A 23,704-nucleotide genomic window follows, 5' to 3' on the forward strand; every position below is an offset into this window, starting at 1 on the left:
TTAATTTTTGACAATTGCACCCGAACATCTGGTACAGTTGTGCATGACGTTGTTTCGTAGATAGTGGAACAGATAACCATAATATATATGTGTACGAATTGCGATTGCATGTAGCACGGTACTGCTTGGCGAAATTAATGGAATCTGGTACCAACACGCGTAATGATTTTGACACTCCTGGCCTTACTAAAATCGACGTCACATGAGACACGATTTCGTGCTTAATGCTCTGCGGGAAAGGTTGATTTGCAGGCTTCCTGTGTGTGTGCATTAAATGCTGCGAGGAGATCGTCATGCAAACGATGTCGTGCAGCGAACAAGCAAAAGACATAACAATAATTTTGTTATTGACTTCAGATATAGGAACGATCGATTAGGATTGACATCCCCCATGCTAGGCATGTTTAAACGCTAGTTAATGAGGTTTCCTTTATATGTTCGGATATGTATTCCACCAGATGTTAAGTAGAAGTCTGATACTTCGAAGGACCACCCAATGGTTTGGAACCGATTGATTTGAGTCATGTAGCTAGCTGATTCCCGCTCTGAAATAATTCATTGACTATACTATCTTAAATGTAGTTTATTTTTCTTATCATTCTTGCTAATTGTGATCAATTCTGCCTAAAATCTACAAGGTTTCTTAATTTAATACTTCGCAGTCCCCACTTCGGACCCTTTCCTCAAGTGGCTGGCCCATGAGGGAGATGCAAAGTTTTCTGATTAACCAACCCCAAGTCATCCCGTTATATTTTGAACACGAGGATGATGGGGATCGTTGCTGATAGACGAAAGTTTGGTAACAGAGCAACGATTCCGTTAGATCAAGTTGTTCCTAACGGTATGGGTCCGCGTATTATAATCTTTAAAATATTCTAAATTCTAGAAGTCCTTTAAAATGTAACTTTTTGGTAATCTTGTTGAAATTGCTGAGGCAAGAACAAACTCTAATAAACGAATTAATACCATAGGAATATCATAAAGTCGTCCCTGCATTGTTCCAAACAACAGAACTAAACAGATTTTAACGCTTAAGAGATGATTCCTGAGATCATTTTAACTTTTACTTTTTCCTATGCAAAAGTCTACGTTTTGACTTTATTAACTGTTAAAAACTGTAATTAATCTTAAGTGTATAGATCGAAGTTCGCTAGACAAGTCACTCAGTTCCAAAAAAATGGAACAAACTAACATGTATCAACGTAAATATGTTAAATTGATATTGAAAAAAAATTACATTAAACCATTCATTAATCACGAAAAGTAAATAAACTAATTTTTTATTATTTCTATTATACAAACATTTATAAATGTGAAAATTTTGTCGGTGAAAAATATGAGTCTCTTAAGTTTGCAAACTTAGTTTTTTGCCACTCGGCATAAGAACTTCTTGGACTCACTCTATTATTCATTCGCGTATAATACGGACAGTGTAAATAATGTCAGTCAACTCGCTAGATTTTCTTCGCCTACAACAGAATTTATATTTATTTGAACTGGCCAAAATTATAGATTTAATTAGATCTGTCTATGTGATAGTGGATGTCCCGAACTACCGCTCCGAAGTTGTTAAATTGTTAAAACGTCTAATCCACAAAAATGGCCTTTCGTCACGAACGTCACGAACGTAACGTAAATACGAACTTCGATAACCTCTTGTTCTCTGTTCTTTTACAACGGAATAATCCAAACTATGTATATACTAAATTTACATGATATATTTCAAGTATACTTACATTACATGATAAAGAAAGGACCATTTCAGCAATCACATTTATTAGTAGCCTAAGGCACAAAACACGGAAGAATATATATTATAATAATAGCTAAAAATTTTAACGCACGCGCGAAATTATTATCCATAGTTTATCCGAAACTACATATCATAAATACTCTATAGAAACTGTATATGTACTATGTCTAGATATATACAAACATTTTCGTTGCAAACTAATCTATTTTCGATCTAAGAGATCGAAGAGACCACAATTTCTAATTGAAGAAAGGATGGAAAGATATATCGTAATTGATAAAAAAATGAAATGTCCTTGAAAAAGGTAGTCAATTTTTCAGAAAAAAAAATCAAGACGAGGTAATGTTATTGTTAGAGGTTAAGGTTACCAGTAGAGGAGAAACAACAGTTCACTGTAAACCATATGTGACAACAGCTTTAAGACAGACTTTATAGAGGTTTAATCGAAGACATTGATAGTGGGGGATTCCATATTGAGCAAATGATAAATGGCTTGACTACACCGGGAGTTTTGGTGATACGATCGTTCACTGCCAGGAACAATCCTAGTCTTTCGTAGAAAAGCACGCTGTGATAAGTTATTCGATCAAACCATGAAGTAGAGTGAACATCGAGGACAAAGTGGTAGAGGTATTTGAAAGATCTGTTTAAAAACCTAGTGAAAAGAATTGCCTCGATTTTTTCGCAAAGCTACAGTTAACTTTCGATCCAAAAAGTATTGCATGATTCTACCAAGCTAAAGCTACAATTTATCTTCCAGATTGAGGCACTGTCTATCTGCTTGCTTCCCAGCATGCTTTATATCAGTTTAACAAAGCAGTTTAACGGAGTATGCGTTACATCGCAGACGATTCAAGGGTAATTAAAAAGTTTTGTAATTAAGATAAAAATGAATGAAATTGCACATTATACAACATTTACCTGCTAAGCCTACCAAACGAATATTTGGCTAATATTCATATATAATATTATAAGAGATATAGAAAAAATTTTCAAACAAAAGTTACCGTCTAATAAAACATAATTATTGTTTATACAATTAAAAGGAGTTATAAACAAAAAATTAATAATTTTTTGAAAATTTGTTTTTCAACGTAAAGTTTTAACTAGGGTCAGTAATCTAAACAACTATGCAATGATACGAAAAGAACAGAGTAAGTGCTTTTTGTTTTTAACAAATAGAAGTTCGTTTTGTTACTTTTTATGGTGGTACTAGCTTTGGTATAAAATTTTCCGTCAATCGTAGAATTTTTGAATACTACGTGTTATTTGATGAAACAACTGCCAAAGGCAGGGATATTTCTATTTCTTTTTACATGTCAGATAATATAGGAATTGAACAATGAATAAGTGTGCAACGATGAAAGGTGACCACTGTTATGAATTACTCTCGACGGCGATGAAATTCTTATAAAAATTAGTGGAAGTACAGGAATTTATTGTACCAAACTCGTTGTATAATAGCAAGTTAAATAAACCCATTTGTTTTTCAAATTTATGGCACACTTGCTCGAGCTACTGATTAAAATTTAACATTGAAAAGGAAATTTTTAAAAGTTATTAATTTTTTTATTCATAATGTTTTCATTCTACAGACAATAATTAAATATTTTACCAGACGATAGTCCTAATAAAAAGTAACATTTGACATATAGTTAAATATGAGTGGTTGATTTTACCCCTTAAACTGATTTTAGGTAACAAATAAAAAACTTGCGCAACGCATACCTATGTAAGCATTACATATCCTGAAATTTTCATAATTTTTCCATATTTGGAATCTTTTCTTGTAAGGGAAATATTGCGGTTAGTTCGGTTCGAATTGGTATTCTTATTCCAATTTTCATATTTTTATTACATATTTCTAAAATATCTGAAATGTTTCACACAATTTCATTTCATATTTAATTGGGTAAGTTAGCTACAGTGAAGTAATATATGTATACATACACTATAAAATTTAGTTTTAGGGAAAACCCTTGATTATAGCAAGTTGTACATAATCGATTATTAACATAAGAAATTGTACAAATAATTTAACGCAGATTGTTGTAAGTAATTTCTTTTAAGTTAATTTAACCAGTAAGTTTATTAACATATATTCGTGGTTGGATAATATTCATAGCTATAATATAAGCTATAATATAAGCTATAATATCTACGTTTAAATACTGAATCGTTTTTAAATTATTTACATACACAATATCTTATAAAATGCAAAGATGGAAAATGGTTTCAACATTTGAACTAAGTTTGATTTCTAAATCATTCGATCAATTTTAATTAGATATCTACTTACTCTCATAATTATAAGGTTGAAATAATATTATAATTACTGGAAATAGTATTAAAATCACATGAAATCGAAATTTCGGAGCAAATTCTAAAAGCAGAGAAGACACGGATCACAGACAGACGAAGTCAACGAAAATGCAGAACAAGGTAAAGTAAACGGGCGAGTCAAAGCGGGTTTGGATGCCTTGAATACTCGGTTCCGTTAGGTGTACGGCCGAACGCGTCAGAGAAGTCGGGCGAATTGAATTTCAGTAAGCGAGAAAGCAATTCAGCAGCGTGTGGTGCTATTCAGATTGAATATACGCCAGACGGTTTGATTCGCCTTCGCCTATGCTTGAATGTAGCGGAACTCTGTTTCGAAAATCCAAATGAGAATAAAGTAATTTACTATACATCAGCTGTAAATCTTTCGGCTTTCATCCTTTTCTGCATTGAAGACATAATTGTTCTTTCATGCCTGAAATGATTTTTAGAAATCATTTTTTCTTAAATCGTATCATATATTTATCCGTTGAAATTGAACTTCAATTTTATTATTGGAAATAGGAGGAGGGCGCAGGGAAACAAAATCTGATGAGTACGAAGGATATAGGATGACCATCTTATTATACTTTGTACTACGAAAGAATAGCGCTGAAACGTCTCCGCCTGGCTTGATGTTGTATAATGTCGAGGGGAACGTCGTCCATCTCTGTCCATCCTTTCAGAAACGCAGTTACAGTCTTGATGAACCGATAAAACAGGTTCCTTCATTTATTAGAAATACTAATCCGAAGTACGAAGTACGAAGTCCGTGGTTGCGTCATTTTAATCAAAAAGAATCTTTCAAACACCTTCTCAATTGTTTAAGTTTAAAAATTAGTATTCCAACATGAAAATTCTAAAATCTGTAAAGTAATTTTAAATCTTTTTATAATCAATATGGTATAATCAATATGTACTCCCAATTTTATCAATCTACAGTAAGATTGAACGCGTTAATTTGTCGCTCTAGGCAGGATGTTACTATTACTTACACACTCTTGGTCATGCAAAGTAGGGCTATTCTTTCGAGATACAGACCTAAATTAGTAAAAGTCATTTGGATTGAGCCAGTGGTCATTGTGTTCGTATTTTAGATTCATTCTTTAATCATTAAATCGTAAGATCGTACTTGCTTGTAATGTAAAACATATGCTCGTTCGAGGAAAACAGATTCCTAAGTTATTTTCCCTGAAATACTAGCAATTATTTTTGTTCCCATTTTGAAATCTTTAAATAAATTCTATAAGCTACATTATCGTTAACGCAATAGTTATAAAAAGAGATGCAACTCATAAAGATTAAGAAAAAAAAAAAAGATAAAATCATGTGCATGTAATACGCGTGATACAGGAAACATTTATTAAATTATAATTTTTTTTATTTTGATTATTTTCAACACAATTAGTTCAAACAACCGAGGTTCTACTACACTGCGCCCAATTTTAGTATTACACTTGACCATTTAATAGCAGCATTTAATAGCAGATTTCCAATATTTTCAAACTGTCTGACCGTATGGACACTGTTCGTTGTATCTTTGTTATTGCGTCAGCCTTAAAATAAAGTCACTGTCCAAAGCTAATGTAATATATAAAAATTAAATTACTTGTTGTGTGTAGGAAAGAATGAAATGAAATGGAAGTATTAGTCGAAGAAGTCCAATATCGTATATTATACACAATATTTCTGTATATGGGTAATATATATAATCGGACATGAATGATTTCTTGTGAAAAATAAATCGAAATCAAATAATGATTTTATTTCTTTAAAGTTTTTCGCGCGCATGATGCACTTTCCACACTTTTGACCTAACCAATTGAGTTCTAACAATATGTAATTAGATTTTGATAGTTTCTGTTCAGTTTCCGAAACCATTATCTTCAAGGTTCACCCTACGTCCTTAATTCTTTTACCATCTGAGTTCCAAACCTTAAATGGTACGTAACATAATATATTTGCAGTTCCTAGTCTTCACTCGTATCTCAATAAAATACACCGTGTCGTAAATCTCGCCACTTTCGACAGTCCTTGAGACCGACTGAACAGAAGGTTAAGAACCACATGCATATTTCTCTTCGTTCTTGCGTTCACCCACTTCAACTACCTTAATACACCACTGACCTTCAATTTCCACTCCCAACAGTCTATCCACCCTTGACAATTCCCATCGAATGCGTATAATCAGGCATAACTTCAGGATCATTCATATTCAGGGTCAATTTTTAGACTAAACTTTTAAATGGAGGGAGTGTAAGTAATAATTGTTTATTTCAGGTTATACGATGGACGCGTAGCACAACTGTCTTCTCCTCGTTGGCGTCGTCACCTAACCGTTTTAAAATAAGTGCCACTCACTTTAATATCGTGCACTCATTTGACTTAAGAACTCAAATTTCATGGACATTTATTTCTGCTTCCACGATTGGACGAGCAATAATTTCTTCATGAGTTTAGAGAAATGTTGATTCCTTCATTAATGTATGTTTTAATTTTGTTAAAATGTAGTGTTAATTAGTATTCTTCATAAAGTTGATAGTTTCTACGTATATAGTTGAATATATTCATGGTAAATAGTGTATCATCTGAAAAACAGCTAAATTACGTGAACTTAAACTATCTCCCTAGAGATTTAGTTTTTTTTCCTTTAGATTAGACACTAACAAAATACAATATTGTTCACTCACCCAGCTTTTCAATCGTTACGTTAGAATCTCTCAATACGTCAGATAGCCTGACGTGGAAGTTGGAGCTTGCCTCGTGACCATCATAATAATACAATCGATTAAGTCAAATGTAATTCCTATGCTTGCATACTCAACAAACTTTTCTTGAAACGAAATAAACCGTTATTTTATGTTCTAATGTTTAATCTTTTTCTATATTGAAATATCTTGTTCATTATTATTTAGTAAATGTTATAGTAATGTTAAATAATAGTTTAGTAAAGGTTTTAATAAATTTTTTAATTGTTTAGAGCAAGATTCATTATTTTCTAATCGCTAGTGAATATCGTTCATTCGAAATTTGTTGAACGAGCAGTTCTTCAGCCGGGTAATATGAAAACTCTATTCATTAATGAAAATGCAAATTCTTACATCCAAGTACGTGTTGTCGCATATGCATAAACGGATTAAATTTCCATTGAATTTTATTTTCTTCTAAGATGATTTAAATCTATTTGTACAAAGTTACAAACAATTACAGTAAAAAGACACTAAATATTTTGATTTTCTTAATTATTATTATCGTGACATGCAATTTTAAATCAAGAAACTTAAAAAGTAAAATGTTTAACTTACACAAAATTAAATTCAAACAGCAATACTATGGTATCCATTTTTTAATGTATCGATAAATATTCTATATTCTAATTTTAGATAATCAGTTAAAAATAACGCATGACGTTTATATAGCAATATCCATTATAATTATCGAGTCCTCGCTATACGTGTGGATATATATACGTGAATGTTTTTTTAATGAAAATTACAATAGTATTTAAAGCTGGAAAAGATATGATGTCTACAATTATTAAATTATTTATTTTTTTTATTATTTTTATTTATACAATTATTATTATTAGTTAATGTAAACGATGTAAAATCCATTCTGAAGTTTGAGATAAGGAATTCCATAAAGAAAAAACTAAGTGAATTTTTCGGTAGTATTTTTCTGTTAGTGTTTCATAAAAAAAATATAATATTTTACAGGGTGAAGACCTGATAAACTTCCTTTTGGACCAAATCTCAATAAATTAAAACCATAAATATTAAAATATACAGGATAAGTTATCCAAAATAAGATGCTAAACTCGCCTATTTTCGACAATGACGAAAAATATATAGATACACAGATCTTACTTGGTTTCAAGGAAGATTTATATCAAGATCAATTTTGCTTTTGCTTTTCATATATATATTTTTCAAATATAATTATTAAAACAGGTCGTAATTTTCTACAAGAAAGAAGCATCAAGTTACATATGTAAAAATATCATTAGTTCTGTAGAAATTCTGTAAAAATTCAACCTTGCGGAGGACCTGGGAAACTCCGTGATGGACATTGGGACGGACCTCGACTCTCTGGCGTCACTTGAGTTTTCCGAGAAGGGCAATATTTGGCTAACCCTTCTGAGTAGCGGATCAAGCTTCGGAGTTTCATTGGAATAATGTCTTGTTATTATCACTTTTTCCCGGTTCTTACAATTCTGTAGAATGATCAGACAAGATATAAATTGAAGTTAATAATAATAGTGTCTTCAACACGCTGTCCGACTCTGGCAGCAACTTCTTGAGGTTTTTCCTCTTTTCCGAGATCTTCAGCATTATTGGTGCGGTAAAGCATGCCCTGATTCTCGTAATATAGGTGGGTGACTAACGAAAACATCGAGAAAGTTGCGAAAATTGTGCTCGAAGTTCGTCGTGTGAGCATTAGGGATTGATGTCTCGTTCGGATCATATCGGTGCAGAGCATTATGCACGATGTTTTGTGTACACGACTATTTAACCAAATACAACCTTAATACCGTTCCACAACATCCGCAATCACTTGATATGTTCCCGTGTGACTTTTCCCTGTTCCCATCATTCAAGTTACAATGAAGAGTATTTTCAAGAAGATTTAAAGTTTGCGATGGAGATTACTTTAAAGGGAATAAAATAAATATCGACGAACAATTGAATTTTAACTCTCTTTCCTATGGATGACGAGATCTTATAAAGGTTCGCCAGTGGGTGTATTTTGTAACTAGGAGATGCGGATTCGGATTCATTGGACATTCTACGAAATTTGGTGAGGGAAGCAGCTGTCGAAAATTATTTGGAAATTTTTTTAAATGTAAATTCTGATAAAGTAATCCAGACCCAAACCATCGGTCACCCGCAGGTACCGAGAGTTACCCTCGGGTGACACACCCGTGGATTCCGCGTGACCTAATCTTGACCGTAGCAAGCAATAAACCCAAAAAGCGCCTGGACTTAATCAATAGGACAACGACACAAAAGATTCAAAGTAAACAACGAAGACCTTTAATGTGGCTATATTCGACAAAGCAAAGGACGGATCGACAGTTGCTGTTTTATGAATTAGCGCACCTGGCTGAACCTCCCTTTGCTTTAGGCCATGTTTCAAGAAATAAAACTTAATGGGTCCTAACAAATGTATATTTTAAGATGTAGAGATAATTCCGGTTCAAGCTTGGCTGCCTCCTTGTATCCTTCGAACGTGACGGGGGTTTGCTTACTTACATATATTCTACTATTTTAACCACACCTATATACCTATCTAATCAACCTTTGAGTGACACATGGTATTTTCTTCTACAGAATATGATCAATTCCATTTTATATAGAAGTTTATTGAGGAATTTGTGAAATGAAATGAAGATTATTTACAGAATGAAAGGAATCGAAAGAAACAACGTTGATGATTAGCATTACACCTGATCGTTTTAAAGGTTATAACAATAATGGAAAAGAAGAAAGTAAGCATCTTCGATGTGTCAATGAAACAAGCATGCTGTTTCGTAGATATTGTATATTATAGATTCTTGTTTAACTGTGAGACAAATATTGATATATACAATATTGTATTATTTATAATATTCGGGATATTTCTCGTATACGTTAAATAAGTAAAAACGCTAAAAAAAAAGAGAAATAAAATCGTTAATAAGAGGACCCCGCACAAGTATTTACAGTTCAGAAACATCAAAATCGACAGCAAATGAGTGGAATATGTCTTAATGCTTTAAAAAGAAATAGATTGCAACTGCTGCATAGATATCCGAATTATTTCAAAGGTAATCTAACCTAAGAACATACTTTTAATAGAAAATACAATCTTTTTTAAAAGACATCACTTAAAATTCTGTGGAATTGCAATATTGTTAATGTCGTTAAATGTTGCAGAGAACCATCGCAAACAATTGATGGAAATACAAAACAATTTTTATCTCCAAATGGAATAATAATGCAACACCTTGTCAACAAGAATAGAATAAAAAAGAAGACACACGAAGACTTGCGTATGAATTAAAAAGTAATTAGTTAGCATAATATTTATACTAGTCCTTTTTATGTAATATATGTTTATATTATCGAATAATTACTAACATTCAATTTTTCTCATTTAGCAGTTTATGTTTAAATATTACGGTATACTACTTAGAGACAAGATTAAAAATTTGTTTTTTAATTACAATATTTGAAATATACAATTTTATCTAGTACTTTTTTCATAATACATATACACTTCATATTTGCATTTAAAAACATATGCCATATATATTATTGAACATATTACATATTTCGCGTCTATATAAAAAATATCCATCTCGAGGATATTAAAAAACCATTGTCGTCTGGGAACCTGTTTTAAGTAAATAAACTACGTGCTTTGATATACCACATTATGTATTTTATGTAGAACATTTTATGAAAGTTAAAGAAGTTTGTTCAAGTTTAACTAAATATCCATAAATTGACGAAACAAACTGATTTAGAGTTCGAATAAAGTTATGTGTGTTTAATTATTCACGTTAATAGATAGTTCAAACTTTTGAGGAAAAAGAAGTTGCCATAACTACACAAGTCCGTAGACGATGTACTTGAGTGAGATGAATTTACACAAAATTTAATGTTCATTAAGGCCCGTTCAAGTACTTCACTGACTACAGTAGATAAACTGGAAACTGTTGTTATTAAAATATCCTTGTTGATTATGAAGAACAAGGTTTTAACAATTTCTACTTTAGGAAACAGTAGAAGATTAAGTAAGTTAGTAAAGATTGTTAATATTTCAACTTTATCGAGATGAACCTTTTCCTTTCAGTCACACATTACTGTCCGTTGCGATATCTCTTTTAAATAAAATATAAAGACATTCTCATTTTTTTTTCTAAACTTTCGATCGTTACTTTTACACATTTTTTTAATTCTTGCGTTACTAGCAAAATGTAATATTGTGGTTTTCTGATGCGCTTCAAGTAGTAACTTAATAGCGCCTGAATATGTCGGATGGTGTAACATGGAGATGACACAGTTAACCTTTTCGTAATAATTTTAATAAATTGATTCACTTTAGATGCAGTAACGAAGAAGTATACGTAAATGAATGTTGTTTTACTCTATAATGTGTCAACTCGGAATGTTTGTTGAATACTATTGTACCGTGTAATTTTCAACAAACACGAAATGTCTGATGGGTATATATTTTACAGTTAGGACAAATGGATTTTTTAAAACTAATTGTATATGTAAAATTTTTAAGCAGTGGCTAAAATGACCGTCTCCAAACCAATGATCATTCCCAGATACCAAGTGCACCATCAAGTAACGCATACGTGTGCTAACCCTCGATCGTAATAGGTAATAAGTTTATGAAGCGTCTTGACGAAATGAATGAAAATAAAGAATTTGTTGTAAAGAGATCGTTAAAGGTATTCGATGATCGATGAACCTATGGTTCTTAGGGTTCAGTTTAAAGTTTCTTAGAATATTCAATTCTATTTACAATATCTGAAACTCTAAACTGTGTATGGTATATATCGCTGATTACCTCTGCTTTAAAATCTTTTTTTTTTTTACATAATTTCCTGGATCGCATATGCTGTTATAACGTAACAATTTGCGTAATGTGTTACCAAGAATGACTACTTCTTAGGGGTCTTTAAAATAAAGTACCATCGAGATGATATATTTCCACTTGTTTAACGTCGTTATCTAATCAAATTGCAATTTCTTTGCCGATGGCTCTTGAAACAGTCGCTTGAAATTTGTTTTGTAATTTAAAAGTGGACATAACAATCACGGTGTGAATAGTTCTTTTGAAAGCAACCCTATATGCTGGAAAATCTTATCAAAATTGTCGAAAGATGTACGTTTACCAGTAGATAATTCGTAAATGAGCATACATTACTACTCTTACGAGAAATGGCTGAGAATAGGCAGATGCTTCTCGCTAAACTACAGGGATTATCTATTAACAGGGATTAGTTGGAAAAGGTCACAGCTAACTGCATCATATTAATCGGGAAAATTGTTATATGATAAAAGTTAGACTGACTTTTGATAAACTGTAAAACTTTCTGCTGAATCGTGGACTATAAATGAAAATTGTGATAGATTTCAATACTTAGGAGGACTCCCGTTTGAAATCATAACGCTACACTTGGAAATAGTTCCGTAAAGTCGGATGGCTTTTTAAGGCGATAACTATATACGAAATTTATTAGAGGCGTCACAATTGCATATGGTTAAAAATTTCATGATGATAAAATTCTCTACTACACTATCTCCTATATAATCTATAAGTTATCTACTGAAGTCTATTATTCAGTTCTGAAGTATTAATGAATTTATCCTCACATCTTCTAATCAATAATTTATATTTTAAATATTATGTTATAAAATATTCTGAAATGCGAGCGACAATAAACGTACAAGAATGAATGTGTTTTATGAATGAATTCTTCGGAACGCAAAGTCAACTATTCATCATCCTTTGCCTAATAAATATCCTGCTCTCAAAGTGCCACCCCAGTTTAAATAATATTCTGTAACTGAAATTTAAAATACCAGATCCACTGAATATTCTTAACTCTCCTAGAAAGGTGGAAGGTAACAAGTTTCATCCATTTGGTGACTATTTCGATGTTGTTGTTGTTGTTGTTGTTGTTGTTGTTACAGTTTATCATCTTTATAATAATTTTCCAATCATTTCCGATCATGTGCACTTTACTCTTTCTTTCATTCTTACTAGTAATTAACAACAGCGAATTCTGATAAACCAAAGTATAGTGCTTTACAGCCTCAGTAATATGGATAACAAGGATTAATAGATTAACAACAGAGTTTATGGATGAATCCATGTCCTCGACATATTCATTGCACTCCATTACAAAATATTATCCACAGCTAAACGCTAATACTGATATTGAAGTTTTGGAGGGAGAGAGTTGTGTCGTGTATTAAAATGAATCACAAGTTCCTTCGATAGCTTTATTTGATATTTCTGATTCTCGCCTCCAATTCTGTATTTCTACCTTCTAACTTGTCGAATGTCTTTGCCAATTTTTTGCATTTGCTTGTAAGCATTTTGTTGCACCCGTATGTTTCGGTGATTGGCCACCGTACATATTCTGGTAAGCCAATCATCTTACCTGTTTGTGGGTGCCGCCCTTCTTGTCGCTTAGGAAGGGCGACACGGACGCCGACGGGGGAATTGTTGTTAACTATTAATTTTCAGTAATGTAGCGGGATTTCCCGAGGTTCGCTTACCTGGGGCCTAACGGTCATGGCCATATGGGCCGCTGGGCCCAGGTCCCCGATAATCCTCGGTTTATAGCGTTATGGACCTGCTATCGAGGACGTTGACTAAAGTTTATTTTTCTATTACTTAAAAATATTAAAAAGCTAAAACGTCTCCTCAAAGGTAGCTTGCTTATCCTGCACACCGTAAACCGTGCTAGCTATTTCTACAGCGAATATTACTTTATTGTTACTGCTGCCAGCCGCTACAAAGTCACAGTCTGGTCAACCGTTGTGCAGCGATCACTTGCTGGTTCCAAACGTTTGGTGGACATTTAGGAAAAAGTTACATACCACCTAGAAATGCAGACAGTGGTTAGACTAAATTCTATAATACTTTCTTTAAAATAATATTTATAGTATTCTGACTTTGTCAGAAATTTGGCTGTCGCAATCTCTAATTTTTAAGTCCTTTGGTTCGATCTAGATTGGCTTAAAGATACCTAAATCTACATGATACAACTACATCTATGATACAATGATTCCGACCTTTGTTCTCAATATCAGTTACACTATGCTTCTAGATAGTTATATTGTACATATAAATACGCGTAATATCTTAGTAACTGTAACTTATATAATAGAAGATTTGGTATCGCACTTAACGCTTCAAACTCGTTGGAAATTCGATGGCATCGTTCAGTAGCGTCCTCTTTTCCTCAATCGTGTTCAAATCTTCTAATTCGCAGATTGACTGACGCGTGAGCCAGGAATACTAGTATTATATCGAACAGTTTTAGTTTTAGAGAAACCAATTAGATACTTAAATTATTGTACATATAGTAATCAGAATTCGACTAAATTCCTTCATGACAATTTTTTGTCAAGAGTGTATTGCATTATTCATATATTCGTATACGCATAGACACCCTTTACGAAATTATTTCTTATATTCTTACACAACATTTCACGCTTAAGTTTCAAATATTCGACTGTGTACTTCCCATCTTGTTGTTGTTTTTTACACATGTTTCAAACGTCGATGATGAATTCATCCATATTCATTTGTTAGGATAATGTTATTTGGGACAATTGTGGCTTATGTGACGAGGTTGATAGACAAATTTTATTTCCCCGAATGCTTAATTTTGAGATATACTGGTATATATTGTATAAGTCGCAGATTCATGAAGAAATGTAGATTTTTTCTCTGGAGAAATGAGCCGGCTATCGGGATCGGAGAACGGGTAAATGTTGGTTTTATCGTGACATGTACAATTGTAGCTTCTTCTCCTTCTCCATAAACCATAATTTCCAGAAACTCCAACTAGAGAAAAGCAACGAATGTAGACGAGTAAAGTCTTGTTTTATTACCACACGGTGGGTGAAAAACCGTCTATCGTGAAACACAAACTAGTCGACACCTCCATTCCAAATGGATGGTGAAAAATGGCGGGTTGTTCGTAGACGCGTGTTTCAAGCTTCCGTGCATTACGTAACGTTCGCGAGTTTCCTCCCAACCTAGTTATTGATCGCAGCTATTCCGAAAGATGGATATTTTCTTTGTATAGGTTTCGTTAGATTGCAGATGTCGTCTGATGCAGCTGGCAGCCGTGTCTCGGATAAACTGTTACAGAACAGTTTGGCGTAAAGTGTGAGCCGAGTGTGAGTCGACGCGAACTTCTCCACCGTCACGCAAACCACGCAATTCATATATTGTAATTGATGAAGGTCTGTTTGAAAGAGGATGCGTGAACGCGAAACGTACCGCTTAATAATAATCGGTAATAACTGCTACGTAGTTAGCTGAAGAATGTTTGTGAAGGTTCTTTTCCGAAGCCAAGAACAAGGACCTGTGCGGTAGTGTCGAGACAGCGATTTCCACATAATGCAATTTTGCGTACAGCACAACAAATAATAAAAACTTGGCATGTCTTCTGCTTCGTAATTGTTCGTTTTTCATGCAATCACTCTTAATATAACGTGTTATACGAGAAACTCGTGTACACCACGATTTCCTATACGCGCTAATCTATATGTATTACAACACCAAACGTATTAATAATAATAATAATAATAATAGCAATATAAAAATAAATACATACGGTACGCACTTGTATAACGCGAATCCCTAATAACGCGGCAAAGAGGCACATTGAGACTACCGTTTTTATTAGGTGTAAGGGAATGTTCTGTCCTTTTTTTTTAAGAGAACAAAGTAATTTTTCATTACTTCTTATTTAAAATTTAATCCAAAATACAATTTCCTTTGTTAGTTAAAAAACCCTCATCCCCAGAAGAAGGAATCCTCGCTTTTGACGAGATAATCTTCTACGGACATTTGGAGAAGAAAGTTTTGCAGCGATCCGCATAGATATGATATAATGATAGAGTAAAATTTCCCAATCAAACTCTGTAAGTTTTTGGCAATTTTCCTTGCGGTCTAGCGTTGTTACGATAAAACATTGTACCCTTGCTGTTGGCCAAAGATGGACATTTACGTTGAATTTCCCTCTTTAAAAGATCCAGTTGCGTACGATAACTACCAGCATGAACCGTTTCATTTTTTCAGCAAATCACAGTGTACTACATCCTTGGAATCCAACCGACAACAGCATAACCTTCTTCTGATTTTATTCATTAAATTTTATTCGATAAATTTTTCTCGTTTAATTCGTGTGATACCCAAATTTAGAGTTTTTACACAACCTTTTAATGGGTTCATCTTTCAAAGAAAAGTCACCCGAACAAAATTTTCTAAATCATCTTTAGCATGTTCGGACTGTTACTGCGACCTCTCCAAATACTTCAAACAACTTTTTTGCTGCTTTCGCTTTCACCGCGTTATTTCCTCCTTAGAACTGATACAGTATACGATGATACCACAGTTAAGTGGAGTTTCACTTCATTCATGTTAACGGTTCTGAAAGTTTAAGGAAACTGAATAATATTCGAAATCTATTCGCTCAAACTAGTTTTAGTCCAATCAGAATTCTTACTAAGGACCGACAATGCATAGAAATGCGCGTGATTCAAAACGACAGAACTTCCCTCATACTTAATATGTAATCCCAGCTCAATTCATTAATTTTTTCTGCGGTTCGTCTTACACAGTGCGGTCTTGAATTATCGTGTTGCAGAATAATGCCATTTCTGTTGACAATCGCCGACCACTTTTCAATTAAAGATTGATTTTTTCGATCCAATTGCTCACAGTAAAGGTCTGCATTTACGGCTCGTCCAGATTTCAGCATTTCAAAATGAAAAAAGTCCGTTTTTGAGAGACAGCCTATATTTTGCGTTTTGCATTATATCATAGAGGACCCATTTTTCATCTTCAATGATCAAGCGATCAAAAAGCGGTTCTGTATTGTGCTGTTGAAGCAATAAGTTGCATGTGATAGAGCGGTTGGCCTCGTTTTCTTCCAAAAAAATATGCGGGACTCAAACACCTGCTCTGCTTACTTTATCAATCTGACGCGAATGTTCTTGGTTGGTCGACCAAGGATGGTCTAAAGGTGTTGGTTTTCTTGAACAGTACGAGTCAGAAAGATCAAAATTACTGGATTTAAACTTAGAAAACCAGCTTTAGCATTTACGAACGTTTAATGCACTTGAGTAAACATCTCATCACTTTTAAAATTTTATTTATAATTATATATAATTACCTCTATACAAGATAATAAATCATTTTCGTTAAATGAATCTAACAGTTATATTTGTCAATATTACATATGTTAAAATTTGTAAAAAATATAATAGGATATAATTTATTTTTTGATAATAAAATTTTGTTACTCTAAAACAATTTTTTCAGTAAGACAAACCCCCCCCCCCCCCCCTCCATCAATATTAAAATCTGGTTACTTTAATACAATTGTAAATGACGGTCGAGGTGACCCGAAAGATTACTCCAGGCCAGTAGGTTGTGGTACTGCTATACTACATGCATAACAGTCATTAATAATTTGTGAATTAAATGAACAACAATTTATTATCAATTTTCAAGTCGTGTTATGAACAGCTGCAAAAATTCAATTCACGTGAATGAACTTATTTGTTTCTGGATACTTAAGATAATTAAATGACACAACAACTTTGTTTCATGTACGTTTCTTTCATGTATCATTAAGAAACTGACACTTTATTTTCGTTACTTATAATCATAAAAATGCGCTTTTCAAATATTTGAAGATATAAGAAAATAAGTATCGTTTAAGAAGTCTGAAACGAAAGAAATGCGTCAAAAACAAGTGACTCTGACTAAAAAAGTTGAAATCGTCGATTGCGAATGTTCGAGATCGCGCCGCTTGGCGACAAGTCTTCATTGCGCCTCGACAGAATAAAACCCCTACAAAGAATAGCCGTTAATTTTTAAAATAAATAATAAATAATAAATTTTTAAAATAATTTTTTATTAACTCCACAATAAATTTATTCAATTTGTTTGGGCAAAAATTCGGTAAATTATTTGGACATTTTGTTTAATATTTTTGAAAAGCAATACTGTATAAGTGGACTGCATCTAGATTTGAGCCTCTTTTTAGCTATGTTATACTATTTCTTAGTAATTTTCTTAGAAGATTTATATTGCACACGTTACTTAACAGATGAGATTTCAGATGATTTTCTAGCAAAATTTTATATTTTCTTGCACTGTACACTACTTTATTTCTTCGTTAACTGTTTCAATACTCAAGTTTTTCCAAAAACATTTTCGAACATACTTTGGCCTAACTTGAATCATATTGTGTCTCGCGTTTCGCCGCGCGGATTTTCGGATCGTCTCACTCATTGGAGTTGTAAATCCCAGATCGAACACACTTGCTCACGACGCTGTCCGCCAACTTAATATTGGACATCTTGCACTAATTGCTTGGCATTTCCCGACCGTATGGAAGAATTCAAGCCAACGACTAATGGTAATGTTCGTTCGTTTCTCTCACAATTCGACCGTTTTTTGTGAGAGATTGTTTCGTTCGTTACTGTTCGCAAGACTGCCTCGATCGTTGGTCATTTGGACTATTTCGTTCGTTCGTTGTTCGATGACCGTGTATAACTGACTTGTCGGCTCGCTAGTTTTCTCAGAGCTCGTCCGCTGGTCCCACCACCGTGCAGAGGGTGGACACTGTTGGCATTTGCCGAAACGATGCAAATTAATAATCAGTATGCCTGTTCGAGTATCGTCCATATCCTCTTGTGCGCTCGAGGCACGTGTTCGTTCGAAGAGGGTGGAAAGATACCTTCCAAGTCTCTCGGTGACGTTTTCGAAATTTCTCAAAGGTCCCGCTGCGTACACATATTGGACCGACCCTTAAGATATACCTCGTTTACAACACGCGATGGTTACCGAGGAAAGGATTGAAATTAAATATCCTAAAGACCATAAAACGTCTTAACCTCAAAAATAACCTTTTCGTCATGAACGTAATAAACACTGTGAAGTTCCGATTAGTGTATTGTTTCTACTTCTATAATGTGGCTTTCGACTGGTTTTATAAATAATTCAATGCCGTACTTTCAGATTGATTTTATAAATAATACTTAATTTTCAGAATTGTAATAGCCCTAATTTTGATTTTATTAACACTTCCTTTTGGTTTTAATTCTCTCCATCTTTTTTTGTATGTAATATTGCGAAGTGAATTTTCTTCCGTCTAAACACATTCCAAGATATTTTACTGCACTTTTCTTTTGGTATATTTATGTTCTTTTAATGCTTTGGAGGTACTATTGTCATTTTTATACGCGAATAAAATACGGTTAGGGATTTTTCCTTTTATTTTCTAAAATACTCTTGTAATTTATGTAATGCTTTATATACTGTTGTCACGTTGTTGTGGCATCTTTATAGAAGACTAAGATAACCATAGCGTCTGAAAATATTGAGAGATTGATTTCATTGATTTGGTAGCATGTCTGCAATGCATATGGGGGGAGGCGGAGTTTATTCTACAAATGCGTATTTGAGAGAGAACGAGGAGAAAAATGGAACCCGTTGGTAAGGCTATCTAGCAGATCCGTGCGTTAGATGTAGAAATTTCAGAGGTAAGTCAAAATTTGTTTTATATAGAAACCGAAGGCGGAAATAGGAACTTGTGAAGAACTGCCACAATGGTATATAATATAAGCTCTAAAATACTATCCTGAGAAACTTCTACTCTCATCTCGAAGGTTCTGGAGAATTCATCTACAATTTTTATCCACAAAGGCTATATTGCTTAGGTAGAATTTGAATAAGTAGTAATTTAATAAATAAAGTTGATGCAAAATATTGTTAATTACTTTGCACTGACTTGTTTTTGTTGTATTATATTTATTTCGAATGCGACATTAATTGACTTTACAAAACATTAACATTAATCATTTTAGCCATTTGTACTGTTATTATATATATTATTATATACTTAATATAATATATATTATTATATTTGTACAGATCTGTGCCACTTTCCATTATTTTGAAAAATATTTCTATTTCATAGATTTTAGTGAAAATTCTTTGATAATCTTCCCCTTTACTAAATCGTAATCAAGATATTCTGTGACTTCTACTTCTCTAATGTTCTTTTCATTTCTTCAATATTAGTGTTTTGAGGTTCGTTGCCGTTTCCAATTATTGATTCTTCGAAGTTTTATACTTCAGTTGATAGTTGCAACCCACTTACTTGCATTAAATGGTTTAAATACTTTGTACTCTGTGATACTGTGAATTGATAAGTTGATAATACGTTGATTCTTTTGTTGGCAAAAGAAAAAATTGTTAAAAATCACCGATTCAGAACGTTCGTATAATAATTCATTTGTAACTTTCATTCATAAAGATTTTTTCAGGAAGAAATAATGTTTATGTACAAATGTAAATCGACAAAAAATTTAATTCAATTCAAATACGTAAACTGTGTATTATTGTATAATTATTGTACACATATAATCAACATTAACATATTGTTCGTAACAACGCAAGGAGTGTTCGTATTCTAACTCTAATGTTCTTATTAACTTTAATTTATTACCAACACTGACGATATTTCCTTACAGGTGCGTAATTATTTACGAAAAAAGAGGTATACAGAAAACACTAGCAGAAGAGATGGGAAGGAAAAAGGAATAGAAAAACAAAAAGAATGAAAAAGGGTGCTAGCTACGTACCAGTATCTCTTTATTCTAGGATGAGAGAGAATTGGGGAGATACTCAGGGGAATGGTACCCGAGCACGGCTTCATAATTATTATCTCGATACGCAGTAGGAAAGAGGAAAATTAATAAAGAAAACGCGATAGGAAATGTCTAATAAACCTTACTAATACGCAGTTTGATAATGCGATACATCATCCGACATTTTTACGCAACAATATACATTGTTACACAATATATATAGCTGATACACGTGTTCGAGAGCTGTAAAAATTGTGGCTAACTGCAATAATAACGTTAAAAATTACAAATTAAAAGATTCGCAAGAATAAAAGAAGAAATAGCCAAAAGGAGCTGGAGTGTACTAATACATAATACTAATTCAATACATATATTGGAACTCGCTACAATATAGCAATAAAAATAGCTATTCATCTTATTCAATACACTTTCCGAACATTTATCTCGAAGTGAAAAGCAATCGTTTTTTACATCGATTTTGAATCTTTACAATATTTTGCATTCGTCGACTCGAGCAGTTGGTCGCTTTCGTTTATTGGTCCTCGAAGCGGTAGAAATGTGCGTTCTGAGTTGAATGGCCAACCACAAAATGCCAAACACTTTTTCACGTTTCTCTTGTAAGCAAGGATTATTGTAAGAAACTTTTAAAAGCAAATGTAACCATTTCAACCAAGGTAACATTGTTACAATAAAGTCAGATAAAGTTCAAAAACTTACGAGCAAGTAGGAACAGAAATAAAAGAAATAAAAAGAAACAGAGAATGATACAGTTTGGTTAACTCGATACAAAAGAAACGAAACAAAAAAGACAGGAAACATAATACGGAGAAAAAACAATAATCGTGACAGAAAAGAAATGGAGAAAATATTGCTACGAGTTTAATCGGATACAGAAAAAAGAAAAAGGTAAAGAGAAAAACACATGAGTTGGAAAGAAGATACAATGTAGGAAATGGGTTTCAGTTAGGAGTTTGACATGACGTAGTATACATTATCGAATACCCTGAATCGTTAATACTAACATAATCGCTACGTTATCCATTTTAAGAGGGCCGCACAATTAAAGAGAAGATGACTGTTAAGTTCCAGTGGACTTTATTGTTCGAAATATAGCCACATTTGGCAAACAGATGTCCGTAGCAGGAATAATCTCCAAAAAGCCACTACTTTCGAAGTCGAGGTAATTACTGTTCACTCCACATACCTACTAAAGGTCGTCGTAGTTTCTTTAAATCTTTATGCCGTTTTCCTACAAATCAAGTCGAGGCGCTTTTTGGGTTTATTGCTTGCTACGGTCAAGATTAGGACATGCAGAACTCACTTGTGCGTCACCCGAGGGTAAGACTGGGTACCTGCGGGTGACTGACGGTTTGGGGCGGTTACTTTATCAGAATTTGCAGTAACCAATAATAGTCGACAGCCGCTTCCCTCACCAAACTTCGAAAAAATGTGTAAGGACGAATCGGCATGTCCTAGCTAAAAAACACACCCACCGGCGAGCCTTTAAATACGCCGGAATAGTTAGAAAGTCAGAAGAATAACAACTGGAAGAATAACAACTACACGAGAACACAAACCTTGTCGACTACACTCCCCATCAGTACCGAAATATAAAGTATAAAAAACATAAGTGGTTAAGGATCATTATTCAACGAAGTCTAATCCCTTAACTCACACCCGCGTTAAACCAAACGTCGGGACGTAACAATGACGAAAGGATATTTTAAGCGAACCTTCCCGAAAGCAATAGGTTTTTAACCCTTTATTTCGGTAGAACAAAAAAATTAAGAACGAAAGGGAGGCACAAGCGAAAAATCGCAAAAGAATTTTATCGCAAATTATGCGAAAAGTTAAGATAAATAAGAAATTAGCGATTATTTAGCTAAAAATAAAAATTCATCATAAAAGAGAATAGAAATCGTCAGAAAAAGGAGGGAAAGGATTGAATAGAAAAGAAAGTATTAAATATTTCTTCGTGCGAATTACACGACATGAAATAAACTCCCATTAATCAGTTTTATCAGCGATTTTCTCCCATTGACCAACATATTGGATCTCCTAGCCTAGATCTTTTAGTGTATTCTAACTAGAATCGTGACTTCGAGCTTTGTTCCTTATGTATATGCTATGTGACAAATCAACATTTCTCTGGCGACGTTGATGGCGTATACGCCGATCAGTGTGGTGGTCTCAACTGTTTTGGCAGTTCACAAGAGTTAATCTCTCAGTGACTGTTCTCTGCCCGCACTTTCGCTACTGCTTTCTATCTAGGCAGCTGCAGGCTCCGTTTGACGGCTCTTGCGTACAAGTGCTAAATGGAAGAGAGAGGATGGAAAAGGAACTTTGAATGAACAATTTCACTATCACTTAACTTAAGACCAGGCTTGTTATACAAATATTTAACCGTTTAAGCGGATATTTCAACTAGCCATTTATAAAGCTCGTAATGAAATTTTGTTACATGGTAAATAAGCGTTTCCTTAAGCGTGTCCGCATAATACGATAGTTGTAGTACAAATTTGATTATTTTTATGCTTTATAAATTAAAGTTTGTTAGGATGATAACAATTTGTTGTTTTATTCGCATGCTATAGAAAAGCACCAAGAAGGAATTTGGATTTAATTCATCAATTCTGAAGATCTGTTTCGGCTTCAGCGTACTATTGGCCAAAACTTACCACTATATATAACTCATGACGTCGCTAGCCTAAATATGCAGGCTATACATAGAAGCACTATAATTGAGAATAGGCATCCAATCGAGATATCTTGTCTCTGCACCGTTTAGGATAACTTCTACTAGTATATAAGTAATACGTGCCTATATTTGCAGGATAATCTGCCTTTAGAACCGAATTATAACCAAAAAGAATTGTCAAAAATTTCAAAACAATCATAATTTTTCCTAGTAATCAACATTGCCGACATGCATGCATTCTGTATTGCATAAATTGAAAAAGTAAGGATTACATTAGAAAAATTTATATAACACGCCGAAACTTAATTTCGAAGCTTCAGTAGACAAAAGCCTGGAAGCCAAAGGAGATGCTGCTATTGTTGTACACAATGTGACTACACGAATTGTCATAATGTGTAAACCGTGACCAAGAACATATACTCAACTACAAACAATATCCTGCATGGGGTAACTACCAATGGAAGAAATTCGCTGTAATGTCGACTGAAATTTAATGTACTTATGAACTCGATTCAAAGAATCTAA

At 33.5% G+C, this 23,704-nt stretch overlaps 1 protein-coding gene and 1 pseudogene across 2 annotated transcripts in view; one reads left to right on the top strand and one right to left on the bottom strand.

The window, feature by feature from the left end:
- Nucleotides 1-23,704, top strand: part of Dip-lambda (Dpr-interacting protein lambda) — a 255,538-nt gene that overhangs the window by 57,062 nt on the left and 174,772 nt on the right. The window lies entirely within an intron of this gene.
- LOC143432791 (uncharacterized) lies at nucleotides 16,668-17,452 on the bottom strand (annotated as a pseudogene).

This window comes from Xylocopa sonorina, chromosome 2 (assembly GCF_050948175.1).
Source record: "Xylocopa sonorina isolate GNS202 chromosome 2, iyXylSono1_principal, whole genome shotgun sequence".
Taxonomy (NCBI): Eukaryota; Metazoa; Arthropoda; class Insecta; order Hymenoptera; family Apidae; genus Xylocopa; species Xylocopa sonorina.